General features: G+C 44.0%; 1 long non-coding RNA gene across 1 annotated transcript; it reads left to right on the top strand.

The window, feature by feature from the left end:
* The first annotated feature begins 8,976 nt into the window (after positions 1-8,976).
* Positions 8,977-21,751, top strand: LOC307218062. The gene is made up of 4 exons (XR_013839723.1): positions 8,977-9,130; positions 12,311-12,410; positions 14,960-17,229; positions 19,309-21,751. It is a non-coding gene; the product is annotated as an uncharacterized lncRNA (long non-coding RNA).
* The last annotated feature ends 257 nt before the right edge of the window (positions 21,752-22,008 follow it).

Genomic DNA, 22,008 nt, shown 5'->3' with positions numbered 1-22,008 from the left:
CTGCAAATGGACATAGTGGTAGCAGCTGGAACAAGAACAAAGGTGAAGCTGTTCAGACTCCCTTGTTCTTTTTCCTACTGCCAGGAGGTGTAACGTTGCTACACGTATAGCACCGAAATGCTTTTTGTATGCTTTTACATTTTGTATTATATTCTTGTTTTATTGCTGTTATTATGAAACTGTTTTTTTACAGTAGTTGATTTTGTGGTGTATTGCATACCCTCCAACATTTCTCCAGTGAAAATAGGGATGTCCCGTTCCACATAATGATAATCTTACAATTTATACTCCAGATATCTTACTGGGTTGCCCCAGCCACTCTGGGCAGCTTCCAACATATATAAAAACATAATAAAACATTAAACATTCTTAAAAAACTTACCTACATAGCCATACCTCATGTTACATTTGCTTCATGTTACGTTCTTTCAGGTTACGCCCGCGGCGACCTGGAAGTACCAGAAAGGGTAACTTCCAGGTTTCGCCACTCGCGCATGCGCAGAAGTGCAAAATGATGTCATGCGCATGCACAGAAGTCCCAAATTGCAACCTGCGTGTGCGCAGACTCTTTTCATGTTGCAAATGGGCCTCCGGAACCAGAGGTACCACTGTACAGGATTGCCTTCAGATGGCTCGGGGGTCAGATAACTCCATACCCTCCAACGTTTCTCCAGTGAAAATAGGGACATCCTAAGGCAAAGTGGGACATTCCGGGATCAAATCAGAAACCAGGCCTGGGGGTTCCAGGAGCTGGCATAGGCCTTGACAGCTGCACAGTCATGCTGGTCTTGGTCTTCTAATAGCGGACCTATAATGACCTATCTTGCAGGGATAGCTTGCAAACACGATAAAAAAGGTAGAGATGAAGACTTTGAGGAAGAGGACTGTAGCTCAAGGGCAGAACATCTGCTTTGCTTACAGAAGGTCTCAGGTTCAGTCCCTGGCATCTCTAGGTGGAACAAAAAAGGTCCTCTGCATGAAACCCTGGAGGGTTGCTGCCAGCCAGTGCAGAGAATATGGAGCTAGATGGACCAATGGTCTGACTCAGTATAAGGCAGCTTCCTTGGTTATTAATTGAGAGTCAGGAAGTGGTGGCCCTCCAGATGTTGCTGGACTCCAGCTCTAATCATTCCCAATGATCAGTGTCAGGGGACTGCCATCGGAACAAGGGAGGGAGGCAGGGCCGTTGGGATACAGAGTGCCCCCACAAATCCTGAGGAGCAGTTCCTTCTCCAGCGGTGGGGAAAGCCACACCTCCAGTGAAGGAGAGAGGGAAGGGACCAGTCCAGTGGGGAAAGGGCTCAAGGATGCTGTGGAGAGCCCCAGCGCCCTACCTAGCCAGGCTGGCCAGGAGGGAGGCATGGCCCTTCCATCGCCCAGCCTGCGCAGAGGGGTGAAACCTAAGGAGGGGAGAAGGAGGCGGCTTGGGGTGCTGAAGTTCTTATGTTGGGGGAGAAACCGGAAGGGGCCACTCCCGGATTCTGCAAGTGACTAAGACGGACATGAACTTTGTGTCTCTGCACTGTACCAAATAAAACCTGTAAAAGACAGGTCGGAGTCCTGCCTGGTTACTCACGAGCAACCACCACCAGCATCTGACAATCAGGGATGATGGGAATTGCAGAAAGGCCACATCTGGAGGTCCACATGTGTCCTTCAGGCAGCTGTGGATAGTTATGCCAACTAGCAGTTTGGGAGTGAGAAGAAATCAGTAAAAGTCTCTTCCCCTGAAAATGGCCAATACATGATTATTTTTGTTTGTTTCTGTGTGTGCATAGATATTGCTTACACTGCTACCTGCAGACTAACTTTAGTCTCATAGGGTTGGAGATCAGCTTCTTAATAACCCCCTCTTTTTTGCTTTTTAAATAACAACACACAACAACATCGAAGGTATGGCCCAGTGCAGAAGTGTGAAATGCACGATGAGTGGAAAATGGCACCTTTGTTTGGGTGGGGATAGTTTGGCCGAGGCAGCTGGCCAAGAGGTGACCAAATAAAAGCAACAGTCTTGTGCAGAGTTAATAAGGGCATAAATCACACCGAAGCTCATCGTGGTAGTTATCAGAAAATAAATGCAGGATTGCAATAAGCAAGAGAGCAGAGTGCTACAGGGGATTTTACGCTGACATTTCCCTTGCAGTCTATCATTTTAAAAGCTCACAATAAAAGAGTTACACATCCACAATGCATAAAACATAACTAAAAATTTATATTTTAATGTCACTTCCAATGCTCTGTGAAATTAAAGGCAACAAAAGGCTTGAACTATGCATTTTGTTATTGGCCAGTGGTATCTATCCAGCCTTTACAAGGAAGGGCAAATGAGGGCACTGAAGGGCACCATGTTGGGGACCGGTGAGTTAATGCCTATTTTCACCCTTAAAGAAGATGGAGAGAAATGACTGGAAGTGGCTCAGGGATTCAAGCATCTCCTCTGAAATATGCATACATTTTCTGGTTCTGAGGTGTGTGTGTGTGTGTGTGTGTGTGTGTGTGTGAGAGAGAGAGAGAGAGAGAGAGAGAGAGAGAGAGAAAGAGACTTAGCTATCACTTTGATCTCTGCATTCAAGTACTGTCAGGGCTGCTTCAGCTATCAAATTTATTGTTAGGTATACAGTATTCTGTTTTCTCGACTCCCATCTGATGTGTTTCAAGTAGTTCAAAGGAGCATATGCCTGGCATTTCCCCTTTCCCTTCCCCAATCCTGTATTTTCAGAACATTTACTTCTTCAAGACAGAAGAAAAGAAGTCACATGCAAAACAACTTTCAGCGTATTTTAACAATATTTCCCTGAGACATGGTTTGGATAGGGTCTTCTTTGCTGCGGTACCTCAACTCCAAAATGCCTGGTGCCAGGTGAAGGCCTTTCTATCTGTCCATTTAATGCATTCGGGTTTTTTGACACCCACACACCCCTTAAAGTCTGGGCTTTTATTCACTTGACTGCTTGATGTTCTGTTGTTTTACTTTATTTTTATTTATCTGACTGCTTCCTTTTTGTTATGTGTGGAAACAGCCCTGGGAGGCTTGGACCCATTAAACAGCATACAAGTAAATTTAAACCAATAAATAAAATTATCCCTCCCCCCTTAAAGTCTTATCTGTGGAAAATAAGATTGGAGTACAGGAGTGAAATATATCGTTAAAAAAGAGAGAGAACTTCAAATACTAGGGAAAGGTCATACTCAAAAGTAGAACCATTGGAATAAATGGATTAAGTTAGTTATGTCTAGCGATTTCATTACTATGACTTTATTGAATGTAACTCAATGTAATCTGTAGTATTTCTAGGATCACTGGATTACAGCTAAATTTATTTTTGGCTGTGTACACACTATATACTTTTAAAGCACTACTCCCCAAAATCTGGAAAAATGTAGTTTGGTCCTCACAGAGCTATGATTCCCAACACCCCTAGCAAACTACAGTCTCCATGACTTTGTGAGGGGTTGAGGTAAAATGTGCTTTAGATGTATGGCAAGTACACAACCCTTCTCCCGAGATGGATAAAAACATCTCTCCATTATTGCTTACTGATGCTGACCCAAGAAACTAATGCCTTTCCCCACAAATTGAGTTAGGTCTTAGTACAGTGTGTGCCTGAACTTTCTCAATGTAGATTTCCCAGTTGGCTGTGAAAGTGGAATTGAAAAGTGTAGAAGAAGAAAATAATAATGTGTACACCTTAACCACCGTAGGTTTGGAGTGCTGAATGGGCTTCTGAGTCATTCTGCTGGCTTGTCGTAGCCATCCTATTGGTGTTGCTAATTGACTAAGCAATGTGTCATATAATAGAGAACAGATGGCGAAAGGAAGGAACTGTGGGAGGAGAACTTAATTAGAGGACTTCAGCCATTCTGGCTTATGGTGTGAAGTTGTGTATTGCACCCTGGGTTGCATTCAGGAAATGAGAAGGCTCAACCTTAGTGCTTGAGGTGGGAACCAAGAACATTCTACCCTTTGTCAAGCATGGTGGCATCATTAAGGCATTTATCAAGAACTTCCCGAGACTGAAGGAGAAATGTGAGTTGACTGTTCACCTAATACAGAACCCTTTCTTATCCTGTTTTAATTTACCAACTAATTCCACCCTTCCTGGACATTGCTGACCCACCTTGAGTGTGAATAACTCCAAGTGGTGTTACCTTGCTATATTGGACATCTCAGTGGATGGACTGGAAACTGCTGCAGTCCCCTCAGCATTGTTCCTGGTCAGGAGGGCTTATGAGTAGTCTCAGAACATCGTTCCTTCAGAGAGGTCTTGGTGGGTTGCTGGCTCCCAGCATAGAGAGGGGTGGTTGCTAGGACTCTTCTCAGCATTGAGCTCTCCCTGGGTGTTACTAGGTAAAGTTCTGTCTTTCTGAGTACCTTACTTCCCTGGCTTGCTACAGGGTTTTAACCCAGAAAGAGTTCCCTGTAGCCTCCTCCTGCATCTCCAACTCTGAGGCAAGCTCTCTTCTTTTGAAACCTACGCTGTTTCTATAACGGGATCTCCTTCCCCAAATTTCTCTCCCTCTTTGTAGTATGCAGGTGAAGGAAAGTGAATTCCATACAGCTGTGAGGCTCCACAGAGATGTGGTTCAGCTGTCTCAATCGTCTGACAATTCCCAGCTGCTGTCAGCCTTGGACAGGCATCCACTACCCATTCCACACACAGAAAACAACTGGGCTGGCAGCTGAATTTTCCTTACACACTGGTCATGGCAATGTAACATCCTCCACTATACCTGAGGCAGCAGACCAGATTTTGGGGGTGCAGGGAGGGAGGAGAGTATGGGTGGAGATGGATGGAAACAGATGGGAGAGGGAAGCTGAGACCTTATCTGCCTGTAGACTGCCTTGCCAGAGTGGTGCATGCTCTGGTCATCTCCCGCTTGGACTACTGCAATGCGCTCTACATGGGGCTACCTTTGAAGGTGACCCAGAAACTACAACTAATCAAGAACGCGGCAGCTAGACTGGTGACTGGGAGCGGCCGCCGAGACCACATAACACCGGTCTTGAAAGACCTACATTGGCTCCCAGTACATTCCAAGCACAATTCAAAGTGTTGGTGCTGACCTTTAAAGCCCTAAGCGGCCTTGGTCCTGTATATCTGAAGGAGCGTCTCCACCCCCATCATTCTACCTGGACACTGAGGTCCAGCACCGAGGGCCTTCTGGTGGTTCCCTCACTGCGAGAAGCCAAGTTTCAGGGAACCAAGCAGAGGGCCTTCTCGGTAGTGGCACCCTTCCTGTGGAACGCCCTCCCATCAGATGTCAAAGAGAACAACAACTACCAGACTTTTAGAAGACATCTGAAGGCAGCCCTGTTTAGGGAAGCTTTTAATGTTTGATGTATTTGAGTTTTTAATATTTAATGCTGTATTGTTTTTAACACTTGATTGGAAGCTGCCCAGAGTGGCTGGGGAAACTCAGCCAGGTGGGCGGGGTATAAATAAATTATTATTATTATTATTATTATTATTATTATTATTATATTTTACTATTTTTTTGGAAGCCGCCCAGAGTGGCTGGGGAAGTCCAACCAGATAGGCTGGGTATCAATAATAATAATAATAATAATAATAATAATAATAATAATAATAATAATAAGCTGAGGAATAACAGTGGGGGCTGCTGCCCCCCAGCACCTGCTGCCTGAGGCAGTTGCCACATTTAGCCTAATGGTTGGGCTGGCCTTTCCAGTCAGCTTCAGTTGCACAGACATAAAGGAAGCACCTGAACATCTCAGAGGAATGTCAGCCTCAGCAATTAAATTTTTCATTTTCCCCCGGGGAGAAAGATATGCCCCAAATAGTTCCAGCAGGCCACATACTAAGCCAACCACTTTTCAGGGTTTAAAAGGGGAAGAAATGTTTTAAGACTCTACTTTCCAGGCCCTTGTGGCTAATATCTTAATGTATCCAATTTATTGCAGCCTTTGGCACTGCAGATGGTGCCTGTAAAGAGGCTCATAAAGGGTACACAGCTAATGGAAATTAGTTTTTTTTTTAATAAAAGGATGCAAATTTGCACATTTATCCGGATTAGTCTTTGTCTTAACAGTTATTCTTAACTGTCATCTTTAGAAGGTTTGGCCTGGAAATCCACCACAAATCTACCCCAGTGTCTGCTTTGCTTTGTCAGCCTATGTCGGAATCTGGCCTGCAGCCATCTCTGGCTTCGATTGCAATCCCTGGGACACATTCCAACAGCACCTCAAACCACCTCTTGGAGAGGGGGCTGGAGAGCCATCATTTCCCTTTCTTCCCATAAGTAATAGAATCAGCAGATGAAGAAATTATCCCTATATTTCATCACAGTCCAGCAACACTGAAGAAGGAGGTTTCACAATAGCTATGCCTTTGCTCCTAGGATCAGGGCCCCAGACGGCTATGTGTCCGGTGGAGGCAACTGAATTTGGCCAAATGGGGCACCTTGCATAGCTGTCAACCGTCCCTTATTTGGCGGGAAACTCGTTTATGCCAGGTGCTGTCCCTTATTGATGATGTCCCTTAAATTTCCCGGGTTTCAAAGGAAGCAGCTCCTCTCCCTCCCTCTCTTCCGGCCAGGGAGGAGGGAGGCTCCAACTGTGTTGCTTGGCTGCGTTGCTCACCCAATAAAGAGTCTTAGACCGACTGGGGGGTGGAGCTTGCATGCCTTTTGTCAATCAAATTGGCCGCGTTGCCTGGGGACTTGCCTTTGCTCAGTGCTTCCCAACGGAGAGGTGACGGTGGTTTTCCTTGCTGCATCCCTTTTGCCGGGTTGATGCGCTGTGGGAACCACTGCTTGAGGCTTCGTTTGCCTACTGGCTGGGCTTTCTGCCTTTGGCTTGGAGGGGCTTAGAAGTTGAACATACCTGTGCTTGGAAAATCCCTTATTTTGGCTGCTGATCCCTTATTTTTAAGGCTGCTGGTCCCTTATTTTCAAATCTGTAAGTTGACAGCTATGGGCACTGTGCCACCAACCTCAACCTGCTCTTGCCCACGCTCCTCCTGAGTGACAACCAGTCCAGGAGTTTGCCAGACTGTCAACTTCAGTGTTGCCATTCTAGAACCCAGCAGGAAGGTTGATGCTGACAAGACTAGAATTTGTTGGCTCCACTTACTTTTGAGCTCCCTGCCTTCGATTCCACCAGTTCCATTGGGCAATGAAATGTCCTCCTTCACAGAGGATAGTCCTCTATTGGAAAAGCTGCCAGAGGACAATTTGAAGGAGTCCTCTGTTAGAACAGCTGTCTGGTTCAAATCTGGTTTAGGAATAAGGAACCATTGGAAGGTAGACCAGAAAAAGCGTTGAAGTTGCCCATCAACAGTTCCCTAATACCTGGACTCAAGTAGGCATACAGGTCTAATTATGGACTATATTTCTATTTAAATTACAGAAATTTTCCTTTGTGCATATCAATAAGCATATGGAAATACACAAACATCTTTTTTGTGCTCTTCTTTGGTGATGCACTTCCTAGCTTATCCTTATCATACCCTCCAACACCTTGAAGCCAAAATCTGGAATGCCACCATCTTCCCACCATGCTTCACAAGAGCACAGTGGCCATTTGGGTTGCTGTGATCTCATGCAATTTCTCATCTTGTCGCCCTAAAATCACTTTTGTAATGCATAGCTGACCACCTAAGCAGGGTGGGATTCTGCATACCTGTCATTCTTGGGCAACTGGTACTGCCCACAGCAAAACACACTGCTAATTCCTGTCACGAGCTCCCCTTTAATTCTCTTCCCCCGCAGCCCCAGCATTCTCAGCTTTGCTGGGCAACTGAACTTAGCAGCTGCTATTGAAATGACCCAGGAGCTCAAAGCAAGAGGCATTGTGGGAAACCTAAATTTTGGCTAGAACCAGCCACACAATGCTGCTCAGACTGCCACTGGTGCTTGCTGTTGTTTGTAGCCACTGCTAGGTAAACCCACCAGAGTCCACTGATGGAGGAGAGGGCCTACTGTTATGTACTGAAGTTCTCACCCTGGGCCAGCAGGGGGATACTGTAGATAGTTTTCACTCAGGTCCACGTATGCAAATAAGGAATTGAAAGTGACGTTCAGTTATTGGCTAGTTAAAAAAAGTGGTTACTGTTGCGTTGTAGTGGAGCTCTATATAAGCAGGCTGGCTGAACCCTTCAGTTCAGTTCTGTTCTGGCCTGTGAATAAACAAGAGCTGTTTGAAGAATTGCTGTGTCGTCTGATATGTTCACCCACAACTTAACACCTACCTAAGGAACCCTGAAACCTGAAGCCAACCTTGTCAAAGAGTAAAGTCGGTGCAAGTTGGCACAAGTGTGCTGCGCTGCCCAGAGTCCCTCCCACAGTCAAAATGGCTCCTTGCCTAGCAATCTTTGGTCTGGTCAGCTTAGTGCCAGGCTTTGAATCCCTATTACGTTTCAAATGCACGACCTTACCAGCATTATTGCAAAGCAATGCATAACAAATGCAGTAATATCAGGCTAAGGCCAGTGCCAGAGGTACCATAACAAAAGTATGCTCCTATTAAATTGGCGCTTTCTCTACAGACATTGCCTGAAGCTGCCAAGACATGGTAGTTTTTTCATTACCATATGTGCTGATCTTTCTCTCTGCTCCTGTAATAACTCATGATTAGGAGGTGGCACAGAGCCACACGGACTTGGGGAGGCCTCATTCACTTCTGCACTGATTGTCAGGCTTGATGTTCCCCCGCTAAGCATTATAGCTTCCATTTCCAAGATCCTATTTAGTCACTGTTTGTATGCATTGGCATAATTATCTTACTGAAATGAGCGAGGAAGGAATGAAAGAAGGGTGTCATAGGCCTCTAGTCTCAGTTGCTTAAATGTGGAAAACAAGGCAATAGGAGTGAACTACAGTGCCCAAAAATCTTTGAGTGGGGAAATGAGCTTTGAATGTGCTTTAAAGGTATAGTGTATACACAGCCTTATACGTTAATGGCAGCTGACAAATTTTCACAGGCCTGTATCAATGACCAAACATTTAGCACGGAACAATCTATGTTTAAAGAAGCAGCTTCTTCTGGAAACGAGAAACATCCAGCCAATAATTCTGCAGTTGAGAGATTTGTGGAGCCATAGGACTTTTACAGCTGCTGTCTCCTGACACAGTGTCCTCTGAGATAGAGCTTGTTAGCTCTGACGTTAAGGTAAGGCATTACCTGGGAACTAAAAATATTTCTGTAAGTCTTCGGAAGAAGCAACAGGACTGGCTCGAGACACTTTGCTGCCTGAGGCGGAGCAGCAATAACACTTCCCCAAGCCAAGGTGCCTTTTACTATGACTCATTTACAGCCACAGAGTAAGAGAATAACAGACTGCATTTACATAGGCAGGGTTATTTTTTAAAATCAAGAGTGGGGACCTCAGTCCTGTGGGCCAAATGTGTCTTTCTATCAGCCCCCAGGCCACACCCCTCACTGGTCCTGGTGTGCCTGCCTGGAATGTGTCCTTGAGAACAGAGCAAACCCCCATCCAAGTTGAAGTTTAGGAGCTATTTTTAACAAAAATCTCCAAAAACTGACACTGCTGACATGGGTGTCCAGATTTCCACCCAGACACTGTTAGAGACAGCAGTATTCCAGATATGTTGAGGAAATTCCAGACGTATGGCAACCCTAGTTAAGGATACTGGGAATTATAGCTCTGTGAGGGGGTAAACTGCAGTTCCCAGGACTTGTTGGTGGAGCAATGTATGATGGGTAAGCAGCATCAGTCTGGTTGCTTTTGTTTGTAGAAGCAGGAAGGTTGTCACATTGTCCCGTGCCTCAGGCAGCGAAATGGGTTGAGCCAACCCTATGCACAAGAGTTTAACTACTGCCATTTTCCTGAGGGTGGCACTCATTTACAGCTCTGATAGAGGGAGCAAGAGAAAAACATGTAAGGCTGCAGTCCTGTACACACTTACCTGTGGGACTAAGTCTCATTGAACAAAGTGGGACTTACTTCTGAGTACACATGCACAGGATTGCACTGTAAATATGTTTGTATTTTACAAAGGGTTGAGGAGTTGCTGGTGTCTCTTTTTGCACATCTGTCTAATTCTGAATACAGTGGTATCTCGGGTTAAGAACTTAATTCGTTCCGGAGGTCCGTTCTTAACCTGAAACTGTTCTTAATCTGAAGCACCACTTTAGCTAATGGGGCCTCCCGCTGCCGTGCTGCCGCTGCGCGATTTCTATTCTCATCCTGAAGCAAAGTTCTTAACCTGAGGTAATATTTCTGGGTTAGTGGAGTCTGTAACCTGAAGCGTCTGTAACCTGAAGCGTATGTAACCCGAGGTACCACTGTATAGGGAGATGAGGATTGAGGAAAACTTTGCGTTTAAATGTCCTTCATGGATAGATTTCTCTAACCACAGAGGTGCCCGGCTCTGATCTGCAACAGCTGCATGTCATGTTCAGTTACCCAAAATGCAATGCTGGACCTGATGGTACAATGCCACACCTCTGCGGCTTGCAGAGGCACCAGGCATTACATGTTGCAATTGGTTCTGATGGGTTGGCAGTGTCAGGTCAATGATGGGCCTTTCTGAGCCCTAGGAGTCTTGGCAGGTGCCTGACCATGCTTGTCTTCTGATCCTAGGCCTGTTGACACTAACTGCTGTTGAGGGCCACTTGAGTAGCCCTTGAGATGATGGAGCATGCCTGAAAGACTTACCATGCTTCATTCCAAAGGGAATGGAAACAGCTGGTGAGGAAACTGCTCTACATCCTTGCTCAGAGTTGCTCCTCAAATTTGCAGAGGGTTTGTTTCTGGAAAGCTGCTGGGGCTTGGGGTGACTGGGAACAAATTTGCTGCTTTAAAGTGCCCTCAGACTCCATGCTGGAGTCATCTGGTTCTGGGCAGAAACGTGGTTATTACCTGCAATTCCAGCTTCTGGAAAACTCTGGTTGCATACCGTGAAAGCTGAGTTAGGGAACAGTAGGCTGCCTATTGAAAAGTTTGTTGTAAACATTGTCATTGTTTGGCCTATGGCAGGAGACAGTGTTCTCCTTTTGAGGAAGAAGGCACTAGCACAGTTGTGGTAGAGTGTGGTAGAGCCAGTGTGGTGTAGTGGTTAAGAGCGATGGACTCATAATCTGGTGAACTGGGTTCACTTCCCTGCTCCTCCATATGCAGCTGCTGGGTGACCTTGGGCTAGTCACACTTCTCTGAAGTCTCTCAGCCTCACTCACCTCACAGAGTGTTTGTTGTGGGGGAGGAAGGGAAAGGAGATTGTTAGCTGCTTTGAAACTCCTTAAGGGGAGTGAAAGGTGGGAGGAATATCAAGTCCAAACTCCTCCTCTTCCTCCTGCTTTCCATGCAGATGTACCTAGGTTCAATCCTTGGTGGTATGTCCAGGAAGTGATGGGAAAGTCCCCTGGATGAAAAGAGTTTTGGAGAGCTACTTCCAGTTAGTGAAGGCAATCCTGTCCTAGATGTACCCATGACCTAACTCTTTATTGGGCAATTTCCTGTGAATGTGGCTTGGCTTTCTAGAGAGCAATTTACCTGAGGACGCCTCAGATGGCCTCACAACTAAACCAATCTGGAGGAGCATTGTGTAAGGGTTCTTCTTCTTTGTTGTTGGCTGAAAGTGCAGAGCTGTTGAGAGAAGAACACTAGGGTGGAATCTACACACACATTAAAAAAAGCTGTGAAAATGCCTTTTAAAATGTTTTGAAAAATATGTGGTATTTCCACATATTTCTCACTGTCGCCATCTAGTGTCACATTTGTATATTGTACTTTACAACACACTTAAAACGTTTTATTTGCAGCTGTATAGCTGAGTCCCAGGCTGAGAAGTGAATGACTTGGTGACAGCACCGGCCCACCCATGAGGCAGGGTGAGGCAGCTGCCTTTGGTGGCAGAAACCCAAAAGGCAGTTCCCAAGTGGTCACCCTGCTGCACTGGCAGGGGAGCAGTGGGATGGGGCAGCATGTTCCCATTTTGCCTCAGGCAGCAAAACATGTTGAACTGCCTTCTTGGCGAGCTGGCAATCCATTTCTCAAGAGCCTGTGGCCAAAGTGGAGCAGATCAGAGGCAGCTGGCCTGATGGACCTGCCCCTCTTACCTTGATGGTGCAGGCAGAGAGGCAATGGCAAGGTCAGGACTGCACAGGCAGTCTGGCATAGCCAATCCAGGCCTCTCACTGGTGGTGTGTGCACACAGCCCCAAGTTGTCCACCATCTTTCCCTTTCCCTACCATCCAGGTAGACAGCAATGAAGCTGCCGTCTGGAGACGGGATCTGCAACATTGCCCTCCAGGAAGCTAACTATCTGTAGAGAGAGAAGTCAACAGAGGGAGGAAAACTCAAGTTAAACTCTTTTTGTGTGCCCGCAGGACAGTGAGCTGCAACCCGGACCCAACAGCAGTTTTAAATATTCAGACTGAAGCCCCAGGCCACACTCTCAGCCAGTTTCCAGACTGCAGATCAATCTAGGTAAGAGCACAGAGGCTGCTTAGTTATCACTTTGATGACTGCAGTTCTACCTTAGCAGAGGCTTCAGTTTGGCCCACAAGGCTATCCTTGCATCTTAAAATAATGGTGGCATGCCAGTTGATTGGGTAAAGTTAGTATTTCTTTGGTAACCACGTCACATTCTGAAATGATTTCTTTGAAAGCTCCAGAGTATTAGAATAATTCTGGCTAGAAATATTAAAAAACTGAGCAAAGGAGTCCTGATTCATTTAAAAATCGAGCTGGAGCAAATCATGAAAGCTATATAGAAGCATGCAATTTTAGTCGGATGCTTTAATGTCTGCCTAGTGAGGTCTATAATGATCCCCCGCCCCTTGTTGAGATGTCCCTACAGCCTGCAGGAAAAACCGAATGAGATATTCAGCAAGGAGGCCTGAAGATCCAACGAGAAAGGATTTTAATAATACACTCAGTGCTTAATGGTGACTTCACATTCAGCTCACCTGCTGGGGACTTGGGCTGGCTCTAGGGATTGGGCGAATCTGAATTTTTGCTTTCTCAAATTTTGTGTGTGTGTGTGTGATTATATAGTCCTCCTGAAAAATTCACAATCATTTTAGTGCATTTCCCCCCAAATATGCCCCTTTTTGTATGTAACTTTTTCTAATTGGGGAACCCAGCCAGGTGGGCGGGGTATAAATAATAAAATTATTATTAACATTATTAATACTCAGTTTTTTCAAATGAAATTTTCTTATATACAATGCAGTTTTGTATGCTATTTCCATGATGATTATATGCATCTTTATAGACCTGGCTCCGTCCACCCATGAGGTAGTTTGAAGCAGCTGCCTCAGGCAGCAGAAACCCCTGAGGCGGTGCCATCGTGGATGCCCCACACTGCTGGTGGCAGAGAAGTAGTACCACATCAGTGCCTATATCTTGCCAAAACCTTGTGAGATCTCACAGAGCACAAGAGAAATCTCATGAGATCTTGCCAGAAATGGGTACCAATGGTGGTATTGCTTCTCCACGACTGGTGGAGGTGGTGGGCCAGAGCGGCATTTCTTGTGTTGCCTCAAGCGGCGAAACTGGGTGCGCCGGCTCTGCTTTAGACTCACTTTACTAATATTTGTGCATATTACTTGGCTGGGGAACTACACTGCCAAATTCGGAGATGTTTGTATTTTGAAGGGTGGTCGAGTTCAGTTTGTGTATAATTTTGGAAAGTATGAATTAGGTAAGGGACGCGGGTGGCAGTGTGGTCTAAACTACTGAGCCTAGGGCTTGCTGATTAGAAGGTTGGTGGTTTGAATCCCCGCGACAGGGGTGAGCTCCCATTGCTCGGTCTCTGCTCCTGCCAACCTAGCAGTTCGAAAGCTCATCAAAGCGCAAGTAGATAAATAGGTACTGCTCCGGTGGGAAGGTAAATGGCGTTTCTGTGCGCTGCTCTGGTTCCCCAGAAGCGGCTTAGTCATGCTGGCCACATGGCCCGGAAGCTGTATGCTGGCTCCCTCGGCCAATAAAGCAAGATGAGCGCCACAACCCCAGAGTCGTCTGCGACTGGACTTAATTGTCAGGGGTACCTTTACCTTTACCTTTACCTTTATGAACTAGGTAGGCTTGCCTTTTTGTCACTCCATCTTGCCTCTGCCTCCTGCATATTTTGTAATATGTAGTTTAAAAAGTTTGATTAACATAATCAGTTTTATTTCAAAGAAAAAGCAGCGTTTTGCCATGGTGGGCAAAATGATCCCTTCACTGCAGGGAGTTGGACTTGATGACTCTCATGTTCCCCTTCCAATTCTACAGTTCTGTTGTCCTATTCTGTATGGACTGGGGCGTTAATCGGCTTCTTGCTGAAAATTCCTCCATGTGGCTGTAATTTGCTCACATCTTTGTGGACAAATAAGAACTAGGGAGAGTTTTGGAAGAAAACTGCCATACACTCATAGTCCATTCTTGGCCCCATGGCTCCTTTTTATGAAAATAAAAGTGTTAAGCTTAAACACCTTTTTATTTTTTTATTTACAAAACCCTATTTATCATAACATGTAGTTTGGCTCTAAAGCATTTATTTCCCCTGCATTGTTCGCCATGCACAAAATCACATCTCGCATTGTAGGAAATGGCTGAGCCCACTTGAATGCTCACGAATTTCAACTGACAATCACTCACATGAATTAAAGTACCCCCCCCCCCCTCACATAAGCAGGTGCTATCTGCCTGTTCTTTTAGTCTCATTTTATACACTTCAAGCATTGGGTACAAAAAGTCATTTTCGATGACTCTTATTACCAGCTCTGAGCCATCACGGCAAGTTACTATAGAAATAGTTAAATCTAAATGGAAATAAGTGCACATACTAAACATTCACTGCTCAGTTTTAACAATACCTTTTTATTTATTTCTACAATCTGGAGGAAGGGTCCATTGCTTTTAAAATCTGTAGACATTTGGACGTATTTTACAAGACAGTACAGTTTTTGAATGTCACACAATGATCACAGTTTCATACCACCACATGCATATAAAGACATGTTTAAAAGTCTTTTTCTTTTCTTTTACAGAAACAATTGGAGAGGTCAATAAACTTCAACAAGTAAGGATTAAATTAAAGTTACCAAAAATAAATATTTTAAAAAGTAAGACTCTTAAGTGCACTAGTTTATGGCTAATGGAATCCTTGTTCCTCCCAAACATATGGGAATTGTTAATGCTCAAATGGTGAAATGTCTTGATGCATTGAGTCTTGAGAGCACGGGCCATGAATGCAAAGAATCCATATACAATTTAGCAGACCAGTTGCTGTTGTATATCAGCTGATGCACAAATACAGCTCCTGGGTTTGATTTGTTGCTTTCTGCAATGAGCTAGAGTGTACATTCTACAAGGTAAAGATCCAAAACTGCATTTCTTTTCTTTTTTTAAATCCCCCCTTTCCCCCCTTTTAATCCCCTTAAAATCTATAATCTCATGATGCAGTTTCCCATTATAATTCTGTTCTGAAGGCTGCTTTTTAAAACCCCTGTCCCTTTAAAGAAACCATCCGCTCAGCTACGCTTGTCACAACCACACCTGCAGTCTCTAAAAGAGTGTGAAAATTGCACAATGATGCCAGCCATTTGGCTGCTTCTAGTGATGCCATTTGGGGCCTGTTGACTCTGCCCTAAAATGGCAAGCAGGGGGGAGAGACCTAATGAAACACACCACTGAAAGCAAGAATGGGGGGGGGGGTGAGTGAGGACCTTAACAGCAACAAGGCCACTCTGGACCCGCTGTGCAAGCGATTCCAACATTTCTGCCTTTGAGATCCCTTGATGCCTCAGAAGTAGCCGGTGCTCAAGTAAGACTGCACTACATGGGTGGATATTGCAAGTGAGATGAGCAGAAGCACACTGATAGCCAGGTTCACCAAAAAGTCTTGCTATTCTATGGCTTTTCTAGGCTCATGTCGCCTTGCCAGTCATTCTCTTCATGGAGCACTGCTTACATGGGACTCAGCTATACAGCTGCAAATAAATCATTTTAAGTGCAATATACAATGTGACTCTAGATGGCGATGGTGAGCCTTATGGAAAATTCAATGTATTTTTGAAAAAAGGTTTTAATAAAAAGCATTTTAGAACATTTTTTATATGTGTGTAGATTCCACCATGGTCTGTGGCTAGTACTCCCATCCTAAATAAAAGCTGCTTCAGGTACCTGAAAGAGCAGAGGCCTGTGATTTCCAAGCAAGCTATGTTGAATTATTTTCATTCTGCTTTATTGAATGCACTCACTGCAGTATGTCTGTGCAACCCTAGGAGCAAAGGAGCCTGCCTTTTACTGAATCCAGCAGTGGTCTATCTTGTTCTGTATTGTTTATGTGAACTGACAGCAGCTCTCTGGGGTCTTTCCTAGCCCTCCCTGAAATGCCAGGCTGTGGCTCTTCTGCATACAATGCATGTCGTGCTGTTACCTGTACCCTTCCCCTATGCAGAGATGTACCAGAATCATAAAATTGTAGCACTGAAAGGTACCCCAAGGGACATCTAGTCCAACCCCTGCAATGCAGGAATCCTACCCACAGCCATCCCTGGGTGGGCTTGAACCACCAACCTTCTGGTTAACAGCCAGACACAATGACCCATTAAGCCACAGAGGGAAATACTAGTAGTGCGTCACTTTGAAGGATGTATTTACAGGATTGACTATCAAGCAGGACTTTTGTTGTAGTAATTATTTAATCTGGGGAAAAGTTAGTTGCTCATTTTTGGGGTGTGTGTGTGTGGAATAGTTCTTTTGATGTTGCGGCTGTGTATCCATAGCTGAAAAGTTCACAGAAGACAGAGCAAAGAGAAGGTGAGAAGCAATTCTGTAGATACACAAAAATAAACAGGCAAAGACTCCTAACAAGTTTCCTGGTGTAAGAGAAATATATTTTCTTTTAAAAAATGCAGCTCTCTGTGGCCAAAAACACTGGCCTCAGTGGCCAAGAATGTCACATTGAGACAAGTATTTCTGAAGCAAAGGGGGTGGGGACAAAAAATGAGGGGAAGAAGGGGAAGCATGCAAGGAAAATAACCAGAACTAAAATACTGTTCAATGACTCAGGACCACAAGGCCGAAACTTAAATCCCAGTTGGGAAGGGCTTCCTGAAGGCCTGTTCACAGATGTGTGCGTATTGTGCGTGAACATTCAACGGTTGACTCACAGACTCCTGTTTGTGTCGACTGAGCTTTAAAGAGCGGGTTTTCATGGGGAAAGCTCTGGAGGAAAAAAACCAATGGTGCTCAGACATGGAGTTTTAAAGCACAGATCTCTGCCCAAAAAGCGCAGGGCAAAAAATAATTGTAGGTGTAAAAAGTATAAAAAGTACTTTTTATATCGGTCCTGGAGGTTTTGCTAAACATGATTAGGGGGGACCAGCTGGTGAAAGGGATCCAGGTCGGAGCCAGACATTATAAATTGAAGGCTTTTGCAGATGACTTAGTATTGACTTTGCAAGAGCCAGACACTAGTACCAAAAGAGTCCTAGAATTAATTCAAGTATTCGGCCAGGTCGCAGGATTTAAGTTGAATAAACAAACAACTAAGGTACTGGAAAAAAATTTAACAAATGTTGAAAGAGAGAGATTCCAAGAGGAAACTGGGTTAACGGTGGCAAAAAGAGTAAAATACCTGGGGATTAACATGACATCTAAGAACGTAAACTTATTTAAGGATAATTACGATAAGTGCTGGACAGAGATAAAGAAAGATTTAGAAATATGGTCGAACCTGAAGCTTTCCTTGTTAGGTCGAATTGCAGTAATTAAAATGAATGTATTGCCTAGAATGTTATTTTTGTTTCAGACATTACAAATTGTTGATAAACTGGATTGTTTCAAGAAGTGGCAGAAAGATATATCTAAATTTGTCTGGCAGGGCAAAAAGCCCAGAATAAAGTTTAAGATACTCACTGATTCTAAAGAAAGAGGGGGGTTTGCCCTGCCGGACTTAAGACTGTATTATGAATCGGCAGCTTTCTGCTGGTTAAAAGACTGGCTACTTCTTGAAAATGCAGACATTCTAGACTTGGAAGGATTTGATAATAGTTTCGGTTGGCATGCATATATTTGGTATGACAAGGTTAAAGCGTATAAGGGTTTTAAAAATCATATTGTTAGGAAAGCACTGTATAATGTTTGGATTCGGTATAAGGATTTATTGGAAAATAAAACTCCCAGGTGGCTTTCACCGATGGAGGCTAAGGAGGTAAAGAAACTTAATATGAGAACTAATTGGCCAAAATATTCTGAAATTTTAGAACAAGAAGGTGGTGAATTTAAACTACAAAGTTTTGAGAAAATAAAGTCCAAGGTACGAGATTGGCTCCATTATTTTCAAATAATGGAGGCCTATAAACAAGACAGGAAAATTGGTTTCCAGGTGGAGAAATCGAAATTAGAAACAGAACTGTTAGAACCCAATACTAAGAATGTATCAAGAATGTATAACTTGCTGCTGAAGTGGAATACAATAGATGAGACAGTGAAGCCAGCTATGATTAGATGGGCACAAGACATAGGTCATGACATTATGTTTGCTGACTGGGAGCAGTTATGGACCACAGGTATTAAATTTACGGCATGCAATGCCTTAAGAGAAAACATTATGAAAATGATTTACAGGTGGTACATGACTCCAGTCAAGCTTGCGAAGATTTATCATCTGCCCAATAATAAATGTTGGAAATGTAAAGAGACTGAAGGTACCTTCTTCCACCTTTGGTGGACCTGCCCAAAGATTAAGGCCTTCTGTGAAATGATTTATAATGAGATTAAGAAAGTACTTAAATGCACCTTTCATAAAAAACCAGAGGCATTTCTTTTGGGTATGGTTGGCCAATTGGTGCCGAGGAAGGACAAACATTTTTTTTTGTACGCTACTACGGCAGCAAGGATTCTTCTAGCAAAATATTGGAAGACACAAGAGCTACCCACGCTGGAGAAATGGAAGGCGAAAGTGATTGACTTTATGGGATTGGCAGAAATGACCGGCAGAATCCGTGACCAAGAGAAAGAGGCTGTGGAGGAAGATTGGAAGAAGTTTAAAATATATCTTAAGAGCTACTATAAAATTGAGGAGTGCTAAAATGTTAAGGGAGAGGAAGACGTAGAATTACAGCGGTAAATCTTGTTTGACTTAGGGTGAAATTGAAAAGGAGAATGAATTTAAATTTAATTGGTTAAAAGGGTTGTTGAATAATTGTTAAAAAAAAAAAAAAGGATGCAAAAAGGGGAAGGTATGGGGAAGTCCGAGAAAAGAGGCTTATGAAAATGAGGTTAAGAAATTATGAATTTATGTGTTTGTTTGTATGTTGTTCTTGTTGTGTCTTTTACCAATTGGAAAACTAATAAAAAATTTATAAAAAAATAATAATAATAATTGTAGGTGAGTCCTGAGTTCCACCTTGGGAACTGTGGCTGAAAGGAGGCCTAGAAATATAGTAAAGAAAATAAAATAAGGGGTGATGTGGAAGTTTGATCAGGAGCATTTGACTCACCAGTGAACATCAGGTCAGAAAGCAGTAGCTTAGATTCTTGCCTCTGGAAGCCCCGTTTCGGGGATTTCCTGCTTAATGCTGAGAAGAACATGCACCTTTTAATTAGAGAAAGTCCCTGACTCGGCAGGAATGGCAGGGGGATCCTTCAGATGTTACTGAACTACAACACCCACCATTGCTGCTATTGGCCATGCTGGCTGGTGCTGAGAGGAGATGGAGTCCAACGTCACCTGAAAGGTCAAAGGTTCCCAACGCCTGCTCTAACCAAACAGACTATTCACTTTATAACTTATTTATTTATAGCCCCCCTCCATTTTGTTAGTATACACTGGTATCCAAGAAATAGAATGAGATGAGAGTGTCAATTGATCAATCAATAATTGAAAACATTCCCCCCCCCTCAACAGCTGATTCAAGAAAAGCTGTTTTTCACTTGATCTAAATTTCCTCTCTAGTTGGACAAAGGCAGGTCTGTTTCAAAACTGGATGCCGATGAAATGGAAATAGGCCTTTATTGTGTACTTATTGCCTTTGTATCCTATTGTTTCTCCAGGGAGCTTAGAGCAGAGTATATGGGATCATAGCTAGACTCCCATATCACGTTACTAAGTGTAATCCCCATTGAACTCGAAAGAGAGATACCTCGGAGTAGGCAGGTGTAAGATTGTGCTGTACCAGACTGGACTTTTGGCTTACTGTGGAGATCTGGCTTCTTTTCTGTACAATTTGGGGAAGGCTACTGTGTTCTGGAATAAGGAATGCCCCCTATTAGCTGTGGAGTACTGGATTGAGTGATGAAGCAGAGGCGCATAAATGACCTTCCAGCAGCCAAGTCACCGCTGCTTACTGGGGAGCAGAAAAGGTGATGCAGTGGCAAGGTTGTTGCAGTGCAAACATATCAACAGAACCAATTTGATGTTGCTGCCAGTGCATTAGCACTGCACCACCCTCCCCACTGCTTTACCCCTCACCCTTCTGGTAAACAGCAGGGAGGTCACTCCACTCCACCATGTTGCCTGCTCCTGGAGCTGTTGTGGACTAGAATGAAGAACAACACATGTTCTTAACATCCCTTGTTTGTAGTAAATGAGCACTTTTTAAAACGCAGGTTCATCCCTAGTATAATCTCTTCTGTTTCTCCAGCAGCCAAGTTTCCAAAGTTGGACAGCGTCCAAAGGCCATACCAAAGGTGTAGCTTTCCATTGGCTGTAGTGCTATGTGGCACAAGCATTTTAGCCTAAGGTAAAACAGTGCTCTTGTATTAAGTTATTTGCCTTAGAAGAGGGCTGACCAACAACTCTTGCACTATTTTCTCTTGGTTTCAGCATGGGGATGTTTGTAGCAGATCCTTAAACTCGCCAGGTGCAGCTTTGCAATTTCTGCAGAGAACCTGTGTGAGTGAGCAGTGCTTCTTTAGAGGAGCACAGGAAGGTGTCTTAGACCCAGTAGCAGCCAGCATGGTGGGGCAGAGGCACTTACCTGACCTCCTGATAGGTGCATTACTGCTGCTTACTGGGAGGGAGAGGGGCAAAGTAGTGGTGTAGTGCAAACACATTGGCAGGAACAGTGGATTGACTCTGCTGGTGCATTTGCACTGCACCAACCTTGCTAGCTTGCCCTTCTCCCTCCTGGTAAGCAGCAGTGACTCACCTGTCAGGAAGTCAGGATAGCACCATTCTGTGCACTACTGCTTATACCAGATAAAGCTATTTGTCCATCTAGTGTGGCTTTTTCTGTCTGGCACTGGCTCCCCGGGACCTCTGGAAGAAAAGTCTATCCCATCACCTGCTACACGTCCCCTTTTAGCTGGAGATGCCTGGGACTGAAATTACATACCCAATGAGTTTGTGTTGCATAGCTCTTTGCTTTCTCCCACATAACGGAATGCCGTTGGCTTCTCTTTGGGGCAGGAGATAAATCACTTAAGATGGGGACACCATTACAGTGAGGGCAAAACCCACCTACCAGCCCACTACATGGCCTCACTTCCACCAGCTGGAACTTCTGTGGGTTGTGCAATTTATAGAAGAATATCCAGGCCTTTAGGGCTGGGAGAATATACTGATTTTGGTTTCTCCCAGTTTCTCATAGCCAGCATAGTCAGGGATGATGGGAGTTGTAGTATACATACATCCTGCCCATCCTAATGAATGCATTTCACTACTTGTACCTGCGTAAAAGGTTCCTAAACTGGATAATGGGAGGACCAGCTGACATTTGGGACAAACATATTCATTTGAGCTATTAAAGGCTTAATGTGGTAAAATGGTGTTTTGCAGCACAAGGCAGTCAAAGGTTCACATCTTGTTGCATATACTGCACATCTATCTATCTATCTATCTATCTATCTATCTATCTATCTATCATCTATCATCTATCTATCTATCTATCTATCTATCTATCTATCTATCATCTATCTATCTATCTATCTATCTATCTATCTATCTATCATCTATCTATATCTATCTATCATCTATCTCTATCTATCTATCTATCTATATCTATCTATCATCTATCTCTATCTATCTATCTATCTATCTATCTATCTATCTATCTATCTATCATCTATCATCTATCTATCTATCTAT

Source organism: Podarcis cretensis (assembly GCF_951804945.1).
Source record: "Podarcis cretensis genome assembly, chromosome: 6".
In the NCBI taxonomy this organism is placed as follows: domain Eukaryota; kingdom Metazoa; phylum Chordata; class Lepidosauria; order Squamata; family Lacertidae; genus Podarcis; species Podarcis cretensis.
This window is presented reverse-complemented; position numbering and strand designations above follow the sequence as displayed.